Source organism: Chlorocebus sabaeus, chromosome 25 (assembly GCF_047675955.1).
Source record: "Chlorocebus sabaeus isolate Y175 chromosome 25, mChlSab1.0.hap1, whole genome shotgun sequence".
In the NCBI taxonomy this organism is placed as follows: Eukaryota; Metazoa; Chordata; class Mammalia; order Primates; family Cercopithecidae; genus Chlorocebus; species Chlorocebus sabaeus.
Genome location: NC_132928.1, coordinates 31,434,006 through 31,447,386, shown reverse-complemented (window position 1 = coordinate 31,447,386; position 13,381 = coordinate 31,434,006). Strand labels below are relative to the sequence as shown.

Below are 13,381 nucleotides of genomic sequence, written 5' to 3'. Positions count from 1 at the left end.
GTGGCCTCCCAAAGTGCAAGTATTACAGCCGTGAGCCACTGCGCCCGGCCGTTTTTCCAAAAATAAACTTTCCAGATCTTAACTTCAAGGCTTTAACATTATAAATGTTTGACCTATAACCTACTCATTCTTGGCTCTAATCTTTTTTGGCAGGGAAGTTAAACTAGTGAGGCCTATGAACAACAGCAACCATTTAATGAGCACGTTTTATATGCCAAGCTTTGTGCTGAAGCACTTTGCTTTATCTCACTTAATTCTAACTATGGTCCTAGAGGCTGTTATTACAACTAATCTCCTTTTACAGAGGGTTACTGAGACTTGGAGAGGTTAAATAACTTGCAGCCAGGTTACAAAATTAATCACTGAGTTGAGATGAGAATTTAGGTATAGCCGACTCCATGCTGCCTCCTAGTCCTCTCCTCCAGTAGTTCATGCCCTGTTACTGAAGTAGTGAAGTTGCTGGTGTCAAAGCATTCCTTTTGCAGTTTCCTCTACTAGGGTTCCGGGTGATTTTGCACATATTTATTTCAAAGATCCTCCGTACCACACCAGGGAGTTTACCTTTTGGAATGTTGTAAAAGCCACTGTCCTCTATGCTGGGACACTTTCATGCAACGTTTGCTTAGCCGAACTCAGGAAAACGCCTTTGTTTTTGTTTTTTCTCATTTCCCTGCACTCCACATTAAACACAGAGGTAGTTTAAATCATCTGGTAAAAGAAGATGGGATCACAAACGCTGTGGTCCAGAAGAAAGGGAACATCAGTAAGTCTGTTACCGCTTGCAAGTGGGGGCACTTACATACAAAAGAAGAAAAAACATGTTCTTAAAAAGCAGCCGACCCTGGGTTCGGTGGGAAGTTGGCCTGAAGCCGGGGAAGAGGGCTCAGGGCACCAGACGCGGTGCCCCGCACCACGCTAGGCCTGACAACCGGAAGAGAGGGGCCCCGGCTCCAGTAGGGAAACCGCCGAGGCTTCCCACACTTCAAGGAGCGCCAGGGACGCAGGCGGGAAGCCTCCATCCGGCAGCCGGCCGGGACCCACGGCGCGGGGAGGGGCCGGCGCCCGCCCCGCCCCTCTCCTCGGGGATGCCGGGATGTTTACACTCCTGACAGCGGCGGCCACTGAAGGAGGAGCTGGAGTCGCTGGAGGATGGGCCGCCGCTAGGTTCGCACTCTGGACGCGCCTCGCAGTGCGCAGGGTGGGTGCCCCGCGCCTGCAGCGTCCGCCCGGGCGGCGCGGCGGGAGGTGGCCGATCGGCTCCGGGCCTTGCAGCCTCAGCTCCCGGTCCAGCGCGCTTTCCGACGGCGGCGCCGCGCCGAGCCACCCGCCCGCCCAAGGTCCCTCGCGGGCGGGAGAACGGAAAACTCCCAACTTCCTGGTGAGTCGCTGCCCAGGGTTCAGGCGCCCGGACCGGCCAGCTCCTGCCGGGAGGGGCCGCCTGCGGGAGTCGGGCCGGGAGAGGGAGGTCGGGACCGCGCGGGGCGGCCTCCTGGATCCCCTTGCTAGGAGTAGGTGGGGCGGGGCGCGCCGCGCTCGAGACGGATGGGGGTTTCGGTCTTGTTCGTTGGCAGCGGTGGGAGGGGGCGGTAGGAAACTTCATACCTGGCACCGGCTCTGGAGGCCCGAGGCCGCCAAGGGCGCCGCGGTAACTAAGAAACTCAGCGGCCACTGCGGCGGCGGCAACAGGTCTTTGGTTTCAGGACCTGAGGAACTTAAGCGAAGTCCCGCCTCCCGGCGGATGCTCATTGGCGACGTCGGTTATTTATCTCTCGCGGATTGGTGAAATCCATCTGTCAGGATTCGGCAGCAGCCAGACTTAGGAAAGTGAAGTGCGCTGGGAGAGAGTGGGTGGTGGGAGCCAGCAGATAGGGGAGAATCCGAAGTGGCTTCAGAAGTACAGGGAGCGTGAGAGGTCTGTTGGAGAATGAACTTGGAGAGACTCGGGATTACAAAATGTCGGAAAGAGGGATTGCGAGGCAATAGCGAACATTGCTGGTGATGGTGGCAGTGGAAAAGAAATTGAAAACTGAGGCCAAAGTCAGAAAAGGGGAGCCAAAGGAAAACAGAGAAAAGTGACAAGACCGTATGACCGCAGAACAGTGTAAGGAAGCGAGCACAACCTAGAGGATGCTGCCTTGAGAGCTAAAGAACTTCTGTTGCCTCTTTTACACTGTAGGCCTTCACTCCTAAAACCGCAGCATCCTGTAGTCTTGCACTGGGAGCTTACTGGGGTGGCGGAGAGATGATGTATTAGCCGATGAATCGGGTTCTCGCCTAGCTGTAGTCCTCATTGGGGAGAAATGCTAAAAATATACTTAGTTTACAGTAAGATACATGCTGCTGTCCTTGCGCAATTCTGGTGACTGAACTGAAAATTAGAAATACACAGAAATAAAATGGTTATTCTCCTTTGAGGTTAATGAGCTCAAGGATGCAATTGAAAACATCAAATTTCCATAGTTTGTAGAACCTAATGTACCCATCATAATTGGAACCACTGTTTCTAATTCCTCCTCCAAGGAATTTACAGTTTCAAGGGCATGCACACTCCCTCCAGGCGACAGCAGTATGTCTTGTCAGGTTGCATTAGAGAATTAAAGTACAGAGTATGTGTGTTATACATATGTTTTGTTCAGGACCTTAAGCTGCTGGTGGTGTGGTCGAAGAATGGCATAGTACTTGCACTCAAAAACTACAGAATGTTTGGGACAACCGGTCAAACCCTGAAAACGGTGAACAGTAAAACAAGAGATACAGTTAACCCTCTAATGCTTTGTGGCAAGTCTTGTTGAATGGCCTCTGAGTATTCTTGGTTTGTAACACTTGGTGATGGCCAAGTGCTCTTGAAACAGTTAACTTAAAATTTCAGCAGTTATTTTATTTCCAGAGCAAGGAATCTTCTCTCTTTCGGCGAGATCCAGTCCACAGCTTGCTTCACTCCTAAAACAGCGGCATCCTCTATTTGGTCTCGCACGGGGAGCTGGCTGGGGTAGGGGAGAGGTGTTGGAGCTTTGAAAAAGCTTTGACTCTCGGAGGACTCAAAGGGGCAGAAACTGTATGGGGCGAGAGGAAAGCCTGCGAAATAAAAAGGCAAAGGAACCCTTTGAGGAGGCTAGTTGCCTTCTCGGGGCCGGTGTGTGTGCGGGGGTAGTGTTCAGGGGGAGGAGGGAGCCCGGGAACTCGGGGACCCTCCCGGAGGTGCGGGCCTGAGATTCCGCTGTGTGGCGGGAGACTCCGCCCTCCAGAGGATTGACGGCCTTCGCAGCCAATGCGCAGCGAGGACCTCGCGTTCGGGAGGGCGGATACTTCCTACTCCAGCCCGGGGCTCAGAGAAGGCCGCATTAGTTCTTTCTCCGGGGATGTGTGCCGAGGGACATTAGGCTGAGGGCTAGCCGGGAGAAATACATACATAAAGGGGGAGGGGGCTTCAGTTTTCCCTGAGCCATCCTAGGTGTCCCGTTTCGTGTTTCGGCTGCACCTAGAACTTAACTAGTTCTACTGAAAGTTTATAGTAGATAAGAAGCGAAGTTGTTCAGCAGACTAAATATAGTCCATGTGACTGAGGGGGTTTTACTCTGCAATTATCTGAAAATGAAAACCACTAAATGTCAGAATCTAAATCGTTAGGCGTTTTCACAGCTTCTTGGGAATCTTTCCATGGTTAAAAATCTTACCAATTTAACAAGACTAACTTTATTTCCAAGCGTACAGACTCATTTTATAGTCTGAACTACTATTTATTTGTTTAGATAATACATGTAGCACCCACCTTTCCTTTCCCTCTTTCATGTTTTCCTGTCTGGACAAATTCGAGTTCGTTTCCATCCCAGTAAAACAGCATTTACCCCAAGATTGAGGAAAGCACGTATAGTATGATGGCTGTGGACTAGTGGAGGAGGGGACATTTGATGACTCCGTAGCTAACGTACCTGATTAATAAATTAAAAATCAGCATTGCATTGTAATGACCAGAAGTCCAGTACAGTTACAGTTTGTGTAAATAAGTACCTAACCTCATAACGACCCTATCCCCCCAAATCTTTCCTGATGCTTGCAGTTGATAGTTTCGGGCTCTTATTGTAAACGTTTAAGTATTCTTTTTTCCCCCTCGATTACTGCGAATTTACTGAAATATAAACTTCTTTTTTTCACTTAAATATGTGGTCTGAGATGACATTAGAGACTTTTACAGTGTTTCCAGAACCAAACACTATTTTCCTAGCAACTCTCTGATGTTGTAAGAATGTATCTCTGTAGTATTACAAACATCGCCACCATTCAGGGTACCTGAGAACTGGGCCTGAGAGCAGGGCCAGTAAGTGTTAGTGATTATGCACTTTTGGGGGGGAAAAAAAAGTTAAGTAGGTAATTCCAGAATTTATTTCAGGTTTTGTTTCCCTTGATTTTTTTTTTTTTTTAATAGGCTTTGGTATTTTAAAAATGCACAGTGTAGTATTTAAAAAATGCACAGTGTAGCTGCAGCTGCAGCTGCACAAAACAGCACTCTGTCCTCATTCCTGGTTTCATTCACATTAAAATACTCCTTAGAATAGTTGTTGGAAAATTATGAGGGTAGGTATTTCAGTGCATCGTTTATAAAACATATCAAACTTAATGTACGACTTAAGGGTGTCTTGGAAATGACATGTATGATTTACATGTATGTACATGTATGTACGACTTAAGGGTGTCTTGGAAATGACATGTATGACATGTATGATTGCTCTGAATTGTTTTGTCAGCACTTCAACATTTATATAAATATATAGCAAGATGTTTTAAGATGCATTTCTTTACTCTTTTGAGACTTTTTCAATTTAATTCTCCCCCCCACCCATTTTTATAGGGAATATGGATGAATAATGTTTGGTTACATAATTGTAATCAAATATATGCATTTGTAGAACATAATGGCAGTTCAGAATTTTTAAATTGATACAATTCAATCTGAGAGTTCTAAAACTTCTAAACTGCTGAGTTCTCCTTTGGTAATTAATAGTTTGATTATTCCTAGGTGTTATGTATTTTCACAAATTTTTTTTTTATTCTGAAGAAAACACTTAGAGAATATATTTCATGCTTTTCAGTGGGCAGTGGGAATGAGAAGGACAGATGATCATGAAGCATTCCTTAATTAATATTTTTGAGCAGGGTAACTCCTTTTTAACCTTTGTGAAAATAACTGCCCTGCCATACTATTTAGGTAATGAGGTTATACAATGAGTGGTTTTGTTGTAATAGCTATCAAAGTGTTAAGCAGAACAATATATACATGAACAAAACTGATTTTAGCGGTCTATAAAAATGATTTAGAAATACGTGTTTTAGGTTACGTAATGGAAATAGGCCTTTTGTAAATCTTGTTACTAGTCTTCTGTTGGTAGTAGGTAAGGGCTACTTTTTCAGTCCAGTCTGCTTTTTTGTAGAATAGTGGTTCACAAATTTTTTCTCTGAAGGGTCACATAGTAAATACTTCTGGCTTTGTGAGCCCTGTGATTGCATCTGCTGCCATTGTAGCCAAATACAGTACCTGACCAAGTGGGCATAGGTGTGTTCAAATAAAACTTTATTTATACAAATAGGCTGGTAGCTTTCCCCTGCTCTAGAAGATAATACCAGAGGTCTAAATATGGTGCTATGCCATTGACGTTGGGTTGATAGGGAGTTTTCCACAACAGTGTTTTATATTTTGTTTTTGTCCTTACACTCTTGTGACAATTTGTTGATCTTCCACAGTTCCCTCAGAATAATGCCCAGCTATCCGTTTCCAAATTTTGTGTTTCATTTCAGAGTTTGTCAACATATGAACCTCTTTTAGGTTTATCCACCTTTTCAGGTTTCTTCACCATTCTTTGCTTCTGGGGGATCCCACTCCTATCCTGTGACATTGGATTAATGCCTCTCTGTGGCTCCCTGCTTCTTACTAAAGCGATGTAGAATCTAATGTCAGTCATTTATCTTTACTAAATGAAAACTACTAGACAAAGAAACATACCAAAACTTACTCATCTGCTTCTTTGTCTAGTAGTTTTTATTTTAAGCCTACTGGTATGACTACCTTTGTCTACTTTAGAGGAAATTTTTGACATGAGCAAGAGGGTGGGCAAATTTTTTTCTTTTTAGGAAACATTAACTTAGTCTTTCATAAAAGACTCCCCCCCCACTCCACCCCCTCCCCAAGTAAAAAAAATACTGGAAAGAGCCTGTGCGTTAGCAGAGGGCCCACAGTCAAGGTATGTTTGGCCTGGGCTAGAGGTACATCTGACCTTTGCTCTGAAAAGAATTAGCTGTAGACTTACCTGGGTATAGCTACTGAGCAGCATAGAGCAGATTGGAAAATGCAACAGCTTTGTAAAAATTACACAGTACACTTTCTCAGCTCTAGCCAGGAGTGAGTTTTGTGTGTGCTGGACTTTTGACCCCTTAGCCCTCGGGGAAGTCCAGGTAGGACCTGGGACAATGAGAATTCCAGTCTCTTCTCTTTATCTGATTCTGCTGCACATATGTTATCATTATCTGTGTCTGCCATTATGTGGAAAAGGCTAGGCACAAAACTCCAGGGTTGTCGTTGCCTACTTTATGGCCTTGGTTGAGTTGCTTATTTTATTCAGACTGTAGTTGTCCTGACTCATAAAGTTGCCTTGAGGAGCAAATGAAAATATCTTTGTAAATGTGTGGTAGCAGGGCCAGTGTTAGTTTCATTTTACTTACCTCCCTGTTCTTAGGACCTTCACGGGTGGGAAACACATCTCCGGTTGTCAGTTTGTTCTGATGACAGGCCCTGTCACCCACTCTGTCTTGGCCCAGTTTTGTCTTAATGGGCTGCTTCCCACTTCTGCCATTCCCACTTCCTCTGCTTGAATTCTCCTTTTCCTTTGCCCTGTGATTTCCATATTCAAAATTTAATGGTTCCCACATTTGAGTTAGTTTTTATGATTTTCTTTGGAGGGTGGGGAGAGCCAGCAATCCATAGTTTCTCAGACAGAAAAAGGCACAAGAGGCTTGGGCGGGGGGGTTATATTATGGACTACAAATAATGTGAGTTGCAAAAAGATCTTTAAATACAGATTCAAAAAAAAATGGCACAATTAAAAATGTTCTTCCTAGCATGCTTAAAATTGTTTCTTTAATTGTTGAAATATTTCCCCTATATCATTATATTTACCTAGGCAAATTACTATACATTTTATTATGGTTATAATCATAACAAAGCCATATGTCCTTTATTATATTATGGTTGGAAAAACCGAATAGCTGTGTTTATGAAAAATTGTTATACTTCTAAAATGTAATGAATTCCTAATCTTGTATTGCCTTTACATCTAACTGCTGGACCGTATAGTAAAATAATATGATACCAGGCACAGTGACTCAAACCTGTAATCTCAGCACTTTGGAAGGCCAAGGTGAGAAGATTGCTTGAGACCTGGAGTTCAAGACCAGCCTGATCAACATAGTGAGACCCTGTCACTACAAAAAGTTTTAAAAAATTAGTTGGGCTTGGTGGCACGCAGGTGTAATCCCAGCTACTTGGGAGGCGAAGGCAGGAGGATTGCTTGGGCCTGGAGGATGGCTTGAACCTAGGATTTTGAGGCTGCAGTGAACTGTGGTAATGCCACCGCACTCCAGCCTGGTGACAGAGTGAGTCCCTGTCTCTAAAAAAATAAAATAAAATAAAAATATAAAGACACCTAGAATAGGTCATTTGTTTTAGGCAAATAGTATATCTTTATTCCAAACAGTTTATTTCTAGGCGTGGTTTGTTAGTCAATAAATATATGTAAATTGAAAGGTCTTATATAAGAAGATTTTGCTCGGGGGAGGATTGGTTTATGGAACAACTTATTTCTTATTTTTCATGGCAACCTACAAATTGACTTCCTTTGTTTTCATCACCGTCTTTGTTGTTAGAATATGTTTAGAATAGTCTGGTGGTAGGTATGGTGTTCAGTGAAAACTGCAATTTTTTTTCTATTTTCAAAATGCATTTAAAATGAAGTTTTAATAAGGTATTTACTGTTAAGAAATATTTTTTAATGTTGAATGGCATACTGTTTTCACCTTCACTTTCTTATTTTATGACTTTGAGTATTTACAATATCAGCTGTTGGCTGGGCGCTGTGGCTGACACCTGTAATCCCAGTGCTTTGGAGACCGAGGTTGAGCGGATTGCTCGAGCCCAGGAGTTTGGGAACAGCCTGGGAAACATGACAAAACCCCATCTCTACTTAAAAATACAACAACAACAACAACAACAAATCAGCTGTCAATAAAGATTGTCTTTAGCTACATAGTTCTCCTGTTTACTCCTCTAATTTTTTTTTTTTTTTTTTTAAAGTGGAAAGGAATTTGTTACTGAACATTTAATAGTGTTTAATGGTTGTGAGGGAGTTTGAGCTTCCAGCAGAATATCCCAGTACCAGGACCCCAAGGGAGTTGCTGTCTCCTCTGTGATCAGAAGGCCACCAATCTAGGGCCATACAGCCACTGCTCTGATCAAGACACAGTTACAGTAAGAAAAATGCTGCTATTTGGGGGACCCTAGAACCATACCCTACCCTATTATGGTCCTGGAAACGATGCTCTGGGCCCTAACTCTATATAGGCATTATTCAGAGAGATTGCAGGTTCTATTCTAGACCACTGCAATAAAGTGAATCTTGCAATAAAGCGAGTCAGATGAATTTTTTGGTTTCCAAGTGCATATGAAAGTTAGAGTTACACTATTCTGTAGTCTTTAAAGTATGCAATAGCATTATGTCTAAAAATATACATAATTAAAAAATATTTTATTGCCAAAAAATGCTAATGATCATCTGAACCTTCAGCAGTTCGTAGTATTTTTGCTGGTGGAGGGTCTTGCCTCAGTGTTGATGGCTGCTAAATGATCAAGGTGATGGTCGCTGAAGGCTGGTGGCTGTCGCATTTTCTTAAAATTAGCCATAAAGCTTGCCACATCAATTGACTCTTTCTTTCATGAAAGATTTCTCTGTAGCATATGATGCTGTTTGATAGCATTTTACCCAGAGTAGAACATCTTTTACAATTGGAGTCAATCCTCTCAAACCCTGCTGCTGCTTATAAGTTTATGGAATATTCTAAATCCTATGTTGTCATTTTAGCCATGTTCACCGCATTTTCATCAGGAGTAGGTTCCATCTTAAGACATCACTTTCTTTGCTCATTTATAAAAAGCGACTCCTCATCTGTTAAACTTTTATCATGGGATTGTAGCAATTCAGTTATATCTTCAGGCTCACTTCAGGCTCACAATTCTAGTTCTCTTGCTGTTTCCACCATATTTGTAGTGACTTCCTTCACTGAAATCTTGAATCCCTCAAAGTCATCCCTGAGGGTTGGAATCAACTTCTTCCAAACTCTCATTGACATTGATATTTTAACTTCCTCCCATGAATGACAATTGTTTCTAATGGCATCTAGAATGGTGAATCCTTTTCAGAAGGTTTTCAGTTTGCTTTGCCCAGATCTATCAGATTGATCACTGTTTATGACAGCTATAGATTTAAGAAATGTATTTCTTATTCTTGGATAAGAAGACTTGAAAGTGGATTATTCCTTGATCCATGGGCTGTAGAATGGATGTTGTGTCAGTAGGCATGAAAACAACATTAATCATCTTGTATATTTCCATCAGAGCTCTTGGTGACTAGGTACATTGTCAATTAGGAGTCATATTTTGAAAGAAATCTTTTTCTGAGCAGTCGGTCTCAACAGTGGGCTTAAAATGCTCAAAAAATCATGCTGTAAACCGATGTGCTGTTGCCCAGGTTTTGTTTTTCCACTTATAGCACACAGGCAGAGTAGATTTAGCATAATTGTTAAGGGCCCTAGGATTTTCAGGGGATGGTAAATGAGCATTGGGTTCACCAGCTGCGTCAGCCCTTAATGACAGCCTGTTCTTGAAGCTTTGAAGCCAGGCATTGACCTCTCTCTAGCTATAAAAGTCCTAGATGGCATCTTTTTCAAATAGAAGGCTGTTTTATCCATATTGGAAATCTGTTGTTTAGTGTAGCCACCTTTATCAATGATCTTAGCTAGATCTTCTGGATAACTTGCTGTAGCTTCTACTTCAGCAATTGCTGCTTCAGCTTGCATTTTTATTTGATAGAGATGGCATATTTCCTTAGACTTCATGGACCAACTTCTGTTAACTCCATTTTTTCTTCTGCAGCTTTCTCACCACTCTCAGCCTTCACAGAGCTGAAGAGAATTAGTGCCTTGCCCTGGATTAGGCTTTGATTTAAGGAAATGTGACTGGTTTGATCTTCTATCCAGACCACTAAAACTTTCTCTGTCTCAGCAGTAAGGCTGTTTCACTTTCTTATTCATGTGTTCACTGAGTATCACTTTTTTCTTTGTCTTTTTATACAGATGTTTTACTTATTATAGAAGGTTTTAAACACATTCAAAATAAACAAAATAGTGTCATAGACCAGCTCCGAGCTTCAACAACCACTGATAATGTACCATTTTGGACTAGCACTTTGAATTTCCTTCGAGAACTTCTCTTTTGCATTCATAGCTTGGCTGTTTGACTCCAGAGGCCTAGCTTCTGACCTACTAGCTTCTGACCTGTCTTGACCTTTGACATGCCTTTCTCACTAAGCTTAATCATTTCCAGCTTTTGATTTAAAGTGAGAGATGGGTGACTCTTTCTTTCACTGGAACACTTGGAGGCCATTGTAGGGTTATTAATTGGCTTAATTTTCATTATTGTTGTGTCTCAGGGAATAGTGAGGCCCAAGGAGAGGGAGAGAGATGGGAACAGCTGGTGCAGTGAAGCAGTCAGAACATAACACTACGTATCATTAAGTTTACCGTTTTATTTGGACATGATTCATGGAGCCCCAAAACAGATACAGTAGCATCAAAGATTGCTGATCACAGACCACCATAAAAGATATAATAATAGTGAAATAGTTTGAATTATTGCAAGAATATCCAAAATGTGACACAGAGATATGAAGTGAGCACATGCTATTGGAAAAATGACACTAACAGACTAACTTCACATAGGGTTGTCACAAACCTTCAGTTTATAAAAAACACAATGTGTGAAGCACAATAAAATGAGATAGGCCTTCATTAGTTTCCTGTAACTGCTGTATCAAATTATTACAAACTGGATGGTATAAAACGACAAATTTATTCTGTCACAGTTCTGCAGGCCAGAAGTCAGAAGTCAGGGTGTTGACAGTGCCGTGTTCTCTCTGAAGGCTTAAGGGAGAATGTGGCTTATGCCTTTCTCTTAGCTTCTGGTGTTGGCAGCAGTCCTTGTCTTTCCTTGGCTTGTGGACATATCACTCCATTCTCTGCCTCTGACATGCAGGTTCTTCCTATGTGTTTTCACTTGTGTCTCTTCTCTACTTATAAGGACATCCTCATGACCTCATCTCTGCTGCTTATCACTCTTACACTTAAAATTCAACAAGCAGAATCTATGCTTTTCTATTCAGATTCTTTACTTTGAAAATATTTTTCAAATTTCTGATGTTTTTGGTCTTAACAGCAGATTTTAAGATTGTGCGGGGGTTGTGTCTGAGAGATAAAGGCACCCGAGCACTCAGTAGCATGATAATGATAATCACAGGAGAGAAAATGCCACTTCAAGCAAGGTGAAAGAAAATAGTACATCTAAGTGTTAGTTTTAGTTCCTTCTCAACCAAACGGTCCCTTTTTACTGGACTGCTTAGGCTGTGTGCTGTTCTCACCATTTTTGGCATTTTTACAAAATTTCTCTCAACTGGGTGTGAAAGCTTACCACTTCCCTTGCTCCTGAGGTGTTTTTTTTGCACAGGGGTAAAAGCCCTTTGCCTTGCCACTTAGGGTTTTTGCCTCTAGTTACCATTACCTACCTGTGGTTCTCTATCTTGTTTCACAGCTCAACTGCACCAGACTTTCCTGTCTTGCATCTCTGGCCATGCTGGAAAGTATTCAAGAACATTATGATGAGTAACCTGTTCCTTTTTCCATGACTGTCTTATTTCCATCTGGGACTTTGATAACAAGTGACAGGCACTTGAGTCCCTTCTAACTTCCCTCCTTGTCAGTAGATACAACTTTTGCGTCCAAGTGGTGATGCTCTTTATTCAAAAGCCTGTTTGACAATTTTAAAAGTGTTTTCTATCAGCGATTTGTTTTTACCTTTTAAAAAAATTTGGAGTTTATAAACAGCACAAACCCTTGTTGTTTATGACCATTTTCCCCTTCTCTTTTATTTATTATAAGAAGATGCAGCTTGACATAGAAGGTTTTCAAATAGTGGGTCAATTTCAGGTGGTTTTTTTTTTTTTATTTTTCAAATGCCAAACATAAGTTCTGACACTTAGTGTGAGCTAAATGTAATATATGTGGAACTCAGTTTAAGAATTGAGTGCCTGGTCTAGGGGAGAGTAATAATTATGTGGTTAATGGTTCAGATAATATAAGAAGCATGGTCTGTAATGATATACTAATAGTATCTGGTTAGAAAATGTTGAGACTTTTGTCTCTTAGTGTGTGGTCCCTGGCAGGGCAGTACTACCATGCCTAGCCCCTTTTTTGTTTGTGTTATGGGTTGTCATCCCCAGAATGTCAACATTTCCACATTTTCTAACTTTTGAACTTTGTGGGGTATTTGCATATGCATTTTGAGAATGTTTGAAAGGTGATCCAGTTGACTGCACAGACTTGGTGTAAAGTCAGTTTCAAATCGAGGTGAGCCTTCTCTGAACTTTAGAGGCATACTTGCCTGAAATTTGAGGATAGACCATGTGATCTTTGGAGCCTTCTGGCAGCTGTAAGATGAGTGATTACATTCTGTGATTACATTCCCTTTATAATTCGTCTTTTTGTTTCTTTATTTTTCTTCCCATTTTCCTACTTGGTCTTATCAATTCACAGACCAAAGAGAGAGAAATTTGGGAGTCGTTGGTAGATAGCTGAGAGTGAGTGAAATGATTACAATTTAAAAAGGGACCACAGCAGACGTGAGGGAGAAAAACCTAGATGGCAGTGGCAATTTTAAGAGAGAGGTAATGACTGGAATAAAGTAGGAGGAAGAAAAGAAACCTTTAAAAACAAAGGAGAGGAAATGACTGGAATAAAGTAGGAGGAAGAAAAGAAACCTTTAAAAACAAAGGAGAGGACTATGCAGAACATATGGGAAAGGAATGTTGGGAAGTAGCTTTCTGTAATGTTTACTCATTTGAAAAGATTATTCTGAGATTTCTCTGTATTGTAAAATTAGTATATAGGTTGCATAGTTGATTCATGTGCATAATTTATAGTTTAAAAGTAAAGTGGTCAGTACATATGGCTTAGCTTTATGTGCTAGTTTTTAAAAAAATCTACTTTATTTTGAGTGTTTGGTTATTAATGG

General features: G+C 41.7%; 1 protein-coding gene across 2 annotated transcripts in view; it reads left to right on the top strand.

Moving 5' to 3' along the window:
* Window positions 1-1,092: 1,092 nt before the first annotated feature.
* The window catches only part of NEK7 (NIMA related kinase 7), a 146,149-nt gene continuing 133,860 nt past the window's right edge, over window positions 1,093-13,381 (top strand). Inside the window, exon 1 of one of the 2 annotated variants that reach the window (XM_007989048.3) lies at window positions 1,093-1,378. The gene's annotated coding sequence lies outside the window, so the exon portion shown is untranslated. The remainder of the gene's footprint in view (window positions 1,379-13,381) is intronic. The other variant, XM_007989046.3, reaches the window with a different exon arrangement.